Genomic DNA, 13,654 nt, shown 5'->3' on the forward strand with positions numbered 1-13,654 from the left:
TCTGCATGTTGAATAAGACATTTTAGATATATTTCACACCCATATTATATTAATACTGCATTCTCTATCTCCGTGGACATTTCACACAATGAGTAAATCTCTAATTTAATTTAAAACATGTATGGCGTGTGCCTATTCTGGACATATTTGGCCTTGAAATACATTATTGACCCAGATTCCATTTAGAAGAATGATTTTCAGCTGTACCTGTGAGAAACAAACACTCAAAAATGTATATTGAATCGCTGAAGAACATGCAGGGTGAACTGATGCATTATTTTCCAGAGACACTTCTATATTTACATTTTAAAAAAGCAAACAGTAACAGATACTTATACCTGTGCACATTAAGGGACCATGAACTCTATAGAGTTATTGTTCAGCCTTTGTTTAGGGTTTGCTTGTAGAAGGGTTAAAGTAACTATGTAACTATCATCCGTTAACTGTTTTAAAACTCTCAGTGGTCTATGAAGCATTTATTTTTAAACATGGTTACTTTTTTGTACTTCTTTATTTTGCAATTTCTCTGTGCCGGTGTTTTGTAAAAAGGCAGGAGCTGACCCAAATAGAGTTTTCTTTCCCCAGCCTGTTAGAGCTCACGGGTCAGTAAGCCTTAGTTTGTTATAGTCCGTTGCTGCTGAATCTGAGTTTGACATTGTCCTTAATGATGGGTCCGGGGGTCAGGCATTCCAAGGCTGTCCTGGATATTCGCCAGTAACAGAAGAAAGGAGTCTTTGTGTGGAAACGGCGTAGAAAACTGGCTCAAACATATTGGTGGATACTTCACACACCCCCAAACCTGAGGCAGAACCGTTCAAGCTCTTCAGTAGCCTCTGGATCATCTGTAAGGTTAATACTACCCACTTAGAGAATTCAAATCCCCTTCAGTCCTTCTCTCCTTCATAGGAGTTATTGTTCCTTTTCTTAGTGTAACCAGTGTGCTGAAAATTACTTTCAATCAAGGCAGTGTACAGGTTTAAGCATTTAAACAGTAAGCGGAAATCCTAAACCGATCATTTACAGAATCTTGATGTATTTTAAATCACTTCAATTGAATACGGCATGTGTCAGTGTAATATATGAAAGGAAAATGCAGATGCAAAATATGAAGATTATTATTAATACTACATCAATGTACTTTTTTCAGGTTGATTTACATTATGCCTGGTTGTATAAATTGATTTATAGTTTATGCTGTATGAACTATTCTTGTAAACAACAGTTTCTGAACATCAACACTGATTTTTCATTTTTTTCTACTTTGTTGTCATAGCTTTTCTGCACGTCATCAAGGGATGTGTTTCTTCTGCTCTGTAAAATATATTACAAGTACATTGCTACTTCAGGAAAGGGAGCTCAATGATCTTGCAGGCAATAACAAACCAACACATACTATTTCTTCCTATCTGACACTCCCCCAATGTCATCTTGTTTCGTTGCCCACACCACCTCCCCTTTCTCAACCTTGCAGCAGGTTTCAGCCTTATTTTTGCTACATTCTTATATTACAACATAAAATCGATTTTAAAAAATATTGTTATCCCTATATTTGTTTCCTGATTGAATTAATATTAGTAGTATTATAGTCGTTGTTGAACTTTAATTTTTCAATTATCATTCAGTCAGGGCTGAATGTGGCTCATTAGTCAGTCCGATGTCAGCATGACTTTTGGTGATGTTCCTGACAATAAAATGATCATCTTTGAAAAAAAACAGTAGCAACATTAACAGTCTCCAGTTCTGCCAGACTCACTTGACTATTATTATATGTAGATGATGTAGTGGTTTTAGCATTTGATATAAAGTGAATCATAAACATGTGTAAAGGTTGACACAAAACGATCTTTGATCTTTGATACATACAGACCCCCCCCCCTTCATGGGCAGGGCTGCATACCCCTCATTTGTTAACACTAGAGCTGAATATGACAACTGAATTGTGGCTCTAAATATGATCTGGACAGCAGCAGGAAAAAAAAAACAACAACATATAACTTGTTTCACCTTCATTTATTAATGTGTTGTGACAACTTTTAGGTACGGCTATTACATTACGTAGGAAGACTTGGCAAAAAGTTTGGCAGTGCACTTTGGCAGATCTAGTCTACAATATATATGTTCATGGCAGCCAACCAGAACTGAAGAGCAGCTCCTGAACTCAGTCAAAGCACCTGAAAAAAAATCACAGTAAGGACCACTCTGAATGATTGCAAAAGCTAAGGGGACATTTAAAAAAAACTAGGAAAATGTCATTTGAAGTTGACTGCTCTTTAAAGTAATACAAACAGTCTTCTGTGACTAGACAAGTCAGATGAGATATCCGTGAATACGCCACTGCCAGTTTGAAAGATGGGGGTTTGATTGTAGCACCCACCTCTGCTATTGTAATCCAGTTGAATACCACTAACTTCATTTTCTAGAATCAATTTCACACCATCTGTTCGGATTCATTTGAAGAGATGAAGACGTGTCTTTTGTTAACCCGAGCAACAACAAGAAACATCTTTTTTGTTTCTTTTTCTTTTTGTTAATCCAATTTACAATCAACTGGGAAACACATTGGTCATGCATGGGGAGCAAAGAAAAAAGGTAATAATCTGAAAATGTAAAGAGCAGAACAGCTGAAGGAATGCATTGCCTTTTAACGGACTGAACCCTATTTCATTAAATGTAATCAAACATTTTTTAAGTTCATTTTGGAAGATTTTTTAAAGGTTCCAAGTTATAACTAATTTTTCAACCCACAACATATATTGTTTGAGGGTAATATTAAGCCAAATTATTTGAATCTGAAATATTAAAATACCCCTCCCTTTCTGTTCTAGAGAACCCACCTATATTATTATTTATCTCTTAGCAGGCACCCTTATCCAGGGCGACTTACAATTGTATCGCATTATTTTTTATATACAATTACCCATTTATACAGGTGGGTTTTTACTGGAGCAATCTAGTTAAAGTACCTAGCTCAAAGGTACAGCAGCAGTGTTGCCCACCTGGGATTGAACCCACAACCCTCTGGTCAAGAGTCCAGAGCCCTAACCGCTACTCCACACTGCTGGTTACCACCTGGAAATTGACCCAGCAAACAGAGTTACATTGCCACAAAGTACAGTTATTTTAATGGCTGTCATCAACCTTCAAGATATGTACAAGATGTTAAATATCATATACGCAAAAGTAGTCAAATGTACAAAATAACACATGTGTGTCAGTATATATCAGAAGAACCACTTTTCCAATTGTCAGGAAACTTGATATTAACATTATTTAGCATAAGAATTTCAATTATTTGGTATATGTGGGGGCTTCTGTCTGTCTGTACATGTGTCCATCTGTTATGTAACACTTGCATTTGTGCATTAATCTAGAGAACTGCTTATCAAATTGTGAGTAAACATTTCAAGGCTAATTCTTATTCTAAACTATTCTGTAATACTGTTGATATATGTCTTGTTTAATTTGAAAAAATGAAATTGAAAAAAAGATATATATATATTCATGCAGGCTTTGTAGGCATGGAATAAAATGCTAATAATTTGCTTACTCTCTGCTGTTATTTTGTGCCAATATATCAGAATCAAATGCACAGTCTGACAGACTGAGCACCAAATCTGCTGATTAATTATTGTTTAATTTCACACATGTATCTGCCAATGCAGTCATAATCTGTAATAAATGCATTTAAAAAGGGGGAAATGCTGCTAAATATCTGGGTAAACATAAAAACCGCAACACCAAATACTTGCTTTGAAAGCACTGTAAGGAATGCACTTTTGTCATTTAATCTAGAGACCATATTCCAGACATGAAGCCCAGTTACAAAAGCCTAAAGTACACCTTTTTCATAAATCCCCCAATTGTAGTAGGATTGTAGCTTTGTTGTTTAGTACAGTGTCCTTTTATAAAGTTTTATAGAGAGAAAGATAATGCAGCTTAAGTCGCAAACGGTGCAATCAATCACGGGAGAACTTTCTAAGAATTAGAAATTTAACAAGCTCTTTGTGCCGCCTAATTGCATTAGTAAGAGTGCACACTCTGGGTTTAATGTGTCTTTGGAAAGGTTGCCCTAGATGCTATTTCAAGAGCTGAACAGAGGGAGTTTACAATGGTGCATCACCCAAAGAGTTACTCTTAGCTGAATAAAACTATGTTCTGTTCATACAAGTAGCAGGCCACTTGAGCTCAAATCAGGAATACAAAAGGTACGTGGTACGGTCACTGTAAATATTTTACAGAGTTAGATATTTTTTTTTTCTTTTTCCAAACAGTGTAACAATCAGCCCATTGATGTGTAATGAAAACAGTTTTGCTTATCACAGTAATGACACATACCATTGTCCCAGCATCTTGATTTTCAGCACAAACTACACGTTTCAACCCGTTTTAAAACAATGTTGTGGAATTGCATGTGAATTTTGTTATTTGTCTATATCCAGGGCAGATCGCTCTTCTGAGCAAAACTAAATGCTCTTATAGAAGTCATGCTTCAGCTGTGAATCAGATTGCAAGAGGATCAATAATTTGGCTCTGTGATGACGCTTGTTTATCCAAACTGTGCCGTATAGTTTAATCACAGGAATCGAAATCACAATCAAAGTGAATGGCAGAGAGATTTCACTTGTCTTGTAATACACTCCAAGTGACCGCACTGTTTGCTGGTATTCATCGCGGTAACAGTACGTGCATCTCCAAACACACTTGTAACTAATGATTGTGGAAACGCCAAATAAGTTCTCACTTTAGGATTAATCGGAAGTGGTTGTACCTTACTGGAAATATTCATCTTGAAGGCAAATGTGCTGCTGTTTTCAGGAAACTTCATATCCTTGGACATTGCCCAGTAGGAGGGAAATTGGGTGTAGAGAGCTGTATGAATTGTAAAACAGAGGAAGAAAGACTTTACAATCAAAACAATGGAGTAAAAATGCAAAGAAAGGGAAAATTGTGGACCAGACAGCACAACAGCACCCCAGAAGCACAAACTGATGGCTGAGGTCAGAGAAAGGGTTGACTGCAATGGGGGGGGGGGGGGGTTGAAGGAGAGATGCAATGTAAAGACCAGGCCTTGAAGCTGATCTGCACAAAATGTTGGAAGACTTTCCTCCTGCAGGGAACAGAAAATAGCTGCTACAGATGATGACTTAAATGAAGTTATTAAACATTGATAATTTATATGACCCATGTTATGTAATAAGTTGGATCTCATTACTAATACTATGAATTAGGCAACTTTTAGTAAATATAATCAGAACTATTTTTTTTAATTGTTAGATTGTTGTGTGTGCAAATCAAAATAAGATATGTGTTTCTTTACACATTACACTCAAAGTGATCCTCTTTTTGTACTGGATTAACTAACTCTTAGTATTCTTTTTATCGTGATCTTTTTTGATTGGTAAAGCCTTCATCACTGTAATATTTTAAAAATGAATAATAGTGCAATCAGTTTTATGCAAACATCGTAATAAAAAGAATAAAAGAAGCTGATCTGCATAATCCAATACAAAAAACGGCCAATTTGGGTTAGTTTTACACCAAGATTAAGTGTAGGCCTACTTATTTGTGAAAAGAAAATACATCTTCTATTGTTGCTTTCTTTACCATACCACAGTCCTTAAATTACAAAATTGTCTGTTACTAGTTTTGTAACATAAGAAGTTTTATTTTACTTAACCATAGAATGGTGCAAACAGCATTTAGGTGTAAACACCTCGAGAACCCTGGTCCTTTATCATATTAGCCTGTTGATTAGATGTCTCAGTAAAACAGCACAGGAAAAACTGCATCAAAGAAACTCAAGCTGCATGAGATGAAAGACACACAACATATTACCATAATACATGGATGGCATGCATTGCTAAATCCTACTGTTATCGTTCTATCTTATATAAATATACCACTTTGACAAGCAAATAAAATACAATATATAAGGTGAAATGACATACCTTAGTAAAGATGTATCATGTCGAAGCTTGTCTTACCCTCACTCCATGTTGGTGTGTTATGTGACAGCAACAGCCCCTTGGCTTGCAACTGAAATAATTATTTTTGTTTGTGAAGCAAATACAAAAAGACAGTGGCAAATCAAAGATAAATACAATGGATATAACAACTAGCAAGAAACCACTAAGAACAACTAGCTGCACCTTCCAGAAATAAAGTCATTTCTTGTTGCTTTAATACAGCTATAAGGATGTTATTTCTTATTTCTCTCACACACGTTCCCATTGCCTTAGCACTTCTGAATAGGGCACTGAGCGTTAAAACAAACAAACAAATAAACAAACAAAAAACAGAGCAAAAATAGTATCTCTTTTTTTGTTTTTGGTAAACTTACGATAAACACCTGTGGTCCAAGATAATAAAATATCTGAAGAAAAAAAAAAAAATCATCATCTGGTGTTATTTGTATTGTAATGTCAGATGCTTGTTAACAGATTGTTTTAGGGAAATCGTTTGCACAAAGTAATATGTTTGTCCATTGTTTCCCTACCTGCTCAATAAAACTCATAAAATATATCATAAACTGATTATAGATCATGCATTAATAGACAGCCCTTTCAAATATGTTTTAATCTGACTTTCAGCACGTTAATTACTTCACTTCAAGCAGCTATGTTAAGGTAATTGCATACCCTGCAACCAGTTCTGCAGTGTCTAGTGTGAATAAACATTATTAGATTATGTAACGGTACATAGTTGCATACACTATGATTTATTTGTGTTTGCTGTTTTAATGTTCAATATAATTGCTCACCACTAAATCTTTTTTCAACAACCATTGCAAAGACTCATCAGTAGTGTGTATTATTATTATTATTATTATTATTATTATTATTATTATTAGTAGTAGTAGTAGTAGTAGTAGTAGTAGTACTAGTAGTAGTAGTCAAGGTATAAAATTGACAAAGATACTACTACTACTCCTACTACTAATACTAATAATAATAATAATAATAATAATAATAATAATAATAATAATAATAATATAACAGTAGAAAATAGATTATGGAAATGTTTTGTTCTCATAATTATTATACATAGTTCTTGACAGTGTACGTATAATGTAGTTTATTTTTGGTTAAAACAGTTAAAATGTATTTTTAATCGATCTTTAGTAGTTTTGAATAAAGTTGAAAACAGACATTCCACTCATCAAACCTGTTGCTGCAGCTCGTGCCCATGTTCGTGCAGCATCTGATATGCATAGGGTTTGGATATGTTGCTTTATTATTCTGAAATGACCATTGGAACGTGTTCTTTGTAACATTTTTGTTGACTCTGGAAATCCTAAATATCATAAAATAACTTTACCATTCAATGAAAATTAGGCTCTTTCTTTTCATATACCTGCAGCATGATTATTTATTATGGTTGTTTTGGTAAAGGCTAACTGCATAAGCAATCATTTGATGAATACCTCTTTAAATTAGGACTGTATGAAATAAAATAAAAATAATCGGGTAGATTTAGCTGCTTGATCTAAGTGTATATAAAATGCCCCAAGAATTATAAACGGGTTACTAGTTTCACTTTACTGTGATTTTTCAGGGCAGGCAGCAAAATATTAGTTTTCTATTATCAAATAAGGCATTTTGAACAATGAGAAGAACATTACATTTTCATACATTTATGTCAACAATCCATGGCTACAGATATATATCCCTGGGCTATTTAACTTTGTACATTTAATGTTGTTACAGCAATTGAAAAACTTTTAAACTTCTTCCTTAAGACAAGGACTGCGTTTATTGTGTTGTATATATAAGACCAGTGATATGCAATAGGGTCTAAATAGCAGTTCATGCTGCATTAATAGAAACATTGGCAGATGTTTAATAAAGAGCCCATTTCTAACCCCAGCCCTAGATCAGATTTTTAGCACGCCTATTACTTTAATAACGTTAACCTGTCACAGTCTGTGACTGATTGCAAAGTTAACTTAAATAGCTCTCTATTAACTGTGTTTTTTATAAAAACCTAATTAGATTGTGGATAAACTGGAAATCTGGGTTTAGAGAAAATGTCAATGATCTCTTACCCCAATTTGATCCGCTTTGATCCGGAGGGGGAGGGGAGGGGAGGGGAGGGGAGGGGAGGGGAGAGGAGGGGACGGTGAGGGAGGGGGGGGGGGGGGGGTCGCAGCTAAACGTTTCAATACCTTTTTCTTTTGAGCAGAATCGGCGCTGCTGTGACTGAGTCATAAAATAACATACTCATCAAGGACCTAGAATACCCACGGTAACGTGGCGAGCCCTGTCATAAGAGAAGTAGTCGATATGCCTTCAGAAAGACAGCACATGTTATGCTTTGAAAAACCAATACAGAAGTTCATTGGGCGAGGTGTGAAAACAGTGTTTAATTTATTGTTGCAAAGCGTCAAGTAAAAAAACTCAATGGGTTAATTTAAGACCTTGGTTCTTTATGAAAGTTCTGTCAAGTAAGCAGTTTGTGTTCCCTGTTACTATATATCTAGCTATATATATATATATATATATATATATATATATATATATATATATATATATATATATATATATATATATATATATATATATATATATATTGCGAATTGTTTGTAAAAAGTGTATATAGTGATTTAGTTTCGTTTTTAAACTCCTTACCATATGTGGAAAAGAAATGCGATTTGTATTGTTTGGAAAAGTTATAGTCCCACGCTGTTTAGAAAATATCAGTACCATGAGAGCATCTAAAGGGGCAACTGCCGAGATGTTTTGTTTAAGATGTAAGTTAATGTTTTAAAAAAATGTAAAAACAAAATAACATATTCTCCACCTAAAATGCAGACTTCGATGACTCACTTTGAAAAAGCAGGAACCCTCTCTTCCTTAACTAATTAATTGCATGTATCTTCAACCCAGAAGCTAGAAATTTTCTAGAAACAAGTTTCCAATATATATATATATATATATATATATATATATATATATATATATATATATATATATATATATATATAGGCCTACAGTTATGATGTCATCTCCCATCTCCGCTCCAGGTAGTACTGAAAAATAACCTGCTGGTAAGTTTGTCAACTGAATGTAACTATTGCCCACGACTTTATTAATAAAACACTAAATACAAACACCATCAGGTGTCACAAAGCGTTTAGCGACCCACTGATAAGTTTGCACCACCAAAAAAAAAAAAAAAAAAAAAAAAGATAAAACATTGGTGAGATAGATTCGAATAAACAATCTTGCTAATTCAGTTTGTTCCAGACTTAGCACTGGGCGCTTTGTGATTTTATCCCTTTGAATATTATTTTAAATGTTTAATATCTCTAAAATAAATTGGCTACAAAGGCTAAGCTATTTGAACTGTTGTATTTTGATGGAGAGGATTATGATATATTTGTTGTAGTAGTATTTACCATTTATTTAGTAGTGCGTTGCAATAATCGGATGCATTTTAAAATACACGTACATTAACTACACTGTTGCTACACTGTGCTTACACTATGTTACATTATTTATTAAATGTACTTACAACAAAATGACATGTTCGGAGAAATAACCTTATTGAATTAATGTTGTTACTGTATAGCCATTTTGTGTGCTTAGTGCATGTCGTACATATTGCCAAATGATAACTGAAGTGTAGATTACATTCGTTTTTTACCTTGACTTTGGAACTTATGACGCTCATCATATACAGACTCGTGTGATTGTATACACTTGCCTCTTTGAGAAAATCTCCTTTAATATTATTAGTACAGGAGTCTCATTTTGAACTGTTATAACATTTTAAATGAAAGTATAATAAATAATCTCTGAAATGTTATGTTATTTTTTTTATTTTTTTATTTTTTATTTTACTTTGGCCTATTGAGTTTTAACTGGCATACTATTCACAAACACTAACAACAACGACAACAGAACATTCTTATATTTGACTATTTCGCGTGTGTAATTAATGCGACATACATTTAGGAGACCTTATAATCGAAATGATCATATTCCCAATTACTGAATCTTAGATATGATGGCAGGCAGAAAAAAGTAATACGTAAATGGTCAAATAAACCGAGACGCCATAAGTGTTTAAATGTTTGATTATTTATAGTTTAAACCGTGCTATGTCTTCATAGAATACAATTAATTCGTGTTTTACATAACCGTGTTCTTGTATGGAAATTTACAAAAGGGAAATGGCTTGATGTATTGCGAGACAGTTATCTAATTAGGGCATAAGAAATTAATCTTTACAGCATGCAGGTCATATAATTACTGTTAATTTAACGCTCAGATTCTCTGCCATTATTTTGTATTCTTTTAAATGTAGTTTGGCAGGAGTTTCTGAACCATAGCACTAGATCGTACAGTATGTAAAAGCGCCTGCACGGGCCTATTGAATGAATTATAGCAGACCGAGCCGTCTAAACAACAAGATTCGCATCATGTCTGCATTATTAAGCCATGTAATTGAACGACCCGTAGTTTGCATATTAGACTATTAAAATAATGTGTTTTGCTTTTCTTTCAACACGTAATGTTAAATCCGTTGCTGCTACTGTAATTATGTTCATTATAACCCAATTAATACAGATGTTCTCTTAATTTGGGTGTTTTTTTAAAAAAACACGTTTTAATATCATTAGTATGCAACTAACAATACCTTGAAAAGTTTTCTTCATTAAAGTTTTACGGTTTTTGGAAAATAAACGTAATTAAAACAATTAAGTAATTCATTACTATCAGTACATAAAGTATCAGTGTTTTGTGGAAAGAATGAAAACAAACAATTACGATTTTAACTATTGTATCTGTGCCAGATTCAGGCCCCATTAATGAAAACCAACATAGACCCACGAATGCAAGCACAACGTGTGCATTTGTTTTGCTATTGTGGACATAAATTCCAAAACAGTATTTTAAAAACGTTTTATTAAACCTTATAGTAGATTACTATTATCATACTATATTATGAATTTGGGGGTTTACATTCTGAAAGGGATTCCATAATTGGGTTTCATATTTGGAACCCATTTGTTTCCTATTAACCCCAATAGAACACTGTGTCGTTTAGTTTTCTCTGAAGGAAAGGGTCTATATATAACCTAAATAAAATACGCGTTCTAGAGAACGTCATTTTAAATATACCCCCTTACAACATATCATTGTGCAATAATAATATACGTATAATATCACAATAAAAATGGCATGCATTAACAAGCAGCATTGCATTTATCCAGTATCCTACAGTACTTGTCTGGGTATGAAATTGCCTGAAAGCTTCCACTGCTGTTCTAAAGCCATCACTTTAATAATAAATAGCACAACTAAATAAATATTTATTTGTAGTTGTATCTTACATCAGTGTTCCATAACGACGATCACTTTAACTGGCAAAAGCGTCCAGTGCAATTATATATTTCGACTGGGTTTCAGCTAGAAGTTGCAGTATTTGTTTGTCCCTAACCCTGCTTTCCTACAAAGCCCCTGCTTTTGCCAAGCCTTTGTCCCATTAGCAAAGCGTTTTAAAAGCCCTTTAGATATATAAGAAGAGGGGAAGGGAGCGCTGACGTGAGCGCTGTTGTTTCCCTTCTACTCCTCACTATAGCAACCAGCAGCAGCTTTGAAAAAATGCACCTTCTTAGGACAATGTCACATCCTTCTCAGAGGGCCAGAAACGCGGCAGCTGTTGCGTTTGCAGACACATACCCCCAGATTAGCAGCGTTGAATTGTATGATTTAATAATAATAATAATAATAATAATAATAATAATAATAATAATAATAATAATAATAATAATAATAATAATATCCGACGAGATGGTAAGTCTGATGCAGTTTAATTATTAGTGTTAAACTCTGCCATACTGGCTATCTAATTAATTTGCCATTTTAAAAAACATAGATCAACCCTTGTGCGAAAAGGTTCCAATACACTAGTCCCGCGAATTGCAAAAAGACAGCCTACCTTACACGTAGCTGCCAGTAAAGGTGGCACAAATATCTTAAACACGCATCCCAGTTGTTTGATACCCCTTGCAACACGATGAATGCCCAACCAATCTTAAGAAAGCAGTAATGCCTTTGGAAGCCAACGACAGTTACTGAGCTGTGTTAGAATCGTTACTACTCAATTGCTTGAATGCCATTCTTCTCTTCACGCCAGTCTGTAAAACCCTATTGCCAAATAGTACATTACCACTGCATATGTCTCTGTAGGCATCGCGCACGTTTCTGGTGTATGAAATGTAGACTGCTGTGAAGTGTACTTACACTGTAGTAGAGGTATTTTCATATTATTATTATTATTATTATTATTATTATTATTATTATTATTATTATTATTATTATTATTATTATTACAGCATTATCACTTACAATACATATATTATCTAATTTCTCAACCCAAATTAGTTTGGTTATACATGTTTGTTTGTTTTTTTAACGGATATATTTTGTTTGCCTATCACTAGGCCTACTGAATCGCAGGCTGACAACAACAAAAACAGAACACTTCCGGTTCAATGGAGTAATTGCAGAAGTGATGTCAGGCATTGTGACCAGAATTATAAACAGGTATATTTGACATTTAACATCAATACATCTACTTTACAGATTATATAATAATATCAATGTATTCATTCAGACCATTCTACTTCCTAGAAACGCTTTTTGCACGATTTTTTGCACTATTCTAACTTTGGAAAACTAAACAAAAATGAAAATAACTTTAGATAATTTACAATATTTGGAAGATGAATACTCATTCACAAACACATACACATTTTACATTTTATTCACAAATGAACTTTATAACATTTCAACTTTACAAAATCACATCCATCATGGATTTATGCATTGTTTCTGTGCTTAACTGTAGGCCTTTCTGCAGGCAAAAAATAAATAAATAAAAAAGATTGTAAGTACTATACAAATGCAACATATGTAATTTAAGGAAACAGTATACAATTATATGTTTGATGATAGACAAATACAGTGCCTGAATTACTTTAGATGAAAGACTAAACATGTCGGCCTTAATAATATATATATTCTCAGTTCTTAATGTTTAATAAAGGAGATGTAATGAAGGTACTGTCAGTTAGGTTTTTATATTTCCACTCCATACTAAACCTACTCACTTTTGATATTTGAACAGCAGACTTAAGTATAGGCTAGCACCTATAAACTAGGACTGCGATGAATACAATATCTGTAAATTCGCCAATATGTCCCAGTCGGTGTAAGGATGTTTGGAATTGTATTGTGGTATCATCCATTACTTCCAACACTCAATCAGAACTTTAGCGGTAAAACTAACTGTATACGAATACCTTCCCGAGTGTTAGTCATCCATCAGTTTCTTAATTGTTCCTTAATTGAATGTGTACATCTTACAATGCGGTACATTGTTGCTATGACCTGGGATGCGCGATGCATTTGCTTTGTGCGTTTTATTACCAGACAATTAAAAACAATAAATAAATTATAGTTTATGATTCAGAAGTAAAATCAATCTAAATAACAAGTAACAAGGGGGGGGGGGGGGGGGGGGGGGGGGCGGGGGTATCTGCAATTGCACTATATGAGACTAAATATTAGCACTCCTACATAATATGTACTCTGTTGTCTTTGATATAAGTTAATAAAAACGAATCAGACAAACTATTACAGTT

The 13,654-nt window shown here is 34.0% G+C and overlaps 1 long non-coding RNA gene across 1 annotated transcript; it reads right to left on the bottom strand.

The window, feature by feature from the left end:
* Positions 1-1,995: 1,995 nt before the first annotated feature.
* Positions 1,996-12,235, bottom strand: LOC117402764 (uncharacterized). Its single transcript, XR_004544491.3, has 3 exons — positions 11,947-12,235; positions 6,341-6,373; positions 1,996-6,036 (listed from the first exon to the last, which is right to left on the bottom strand). It is a non-coding gene; the product is annotated as an uncharacterized LOC117402764 (long non-coding RNA).
* Between the last annotated feature and the right edge of the window lie 1,419 nt (positions 12,236-13,654).

This window comes from Acipenser ruthenus, chromosome 5, assembly GCF_902713425.1.
Source record: "Acipenser ruthenus chromosome 5, fAciRut3.2 maternal haplotype, whole genome shotgun sequence".
In the NCBI taxonomy this organism is placed as follows: Eukaryota; Metazoa; Chordata; class Actinopteri; order Acipenseriformes; family Acipenseridae; genus Acipenser; species Acipenser ruthenus.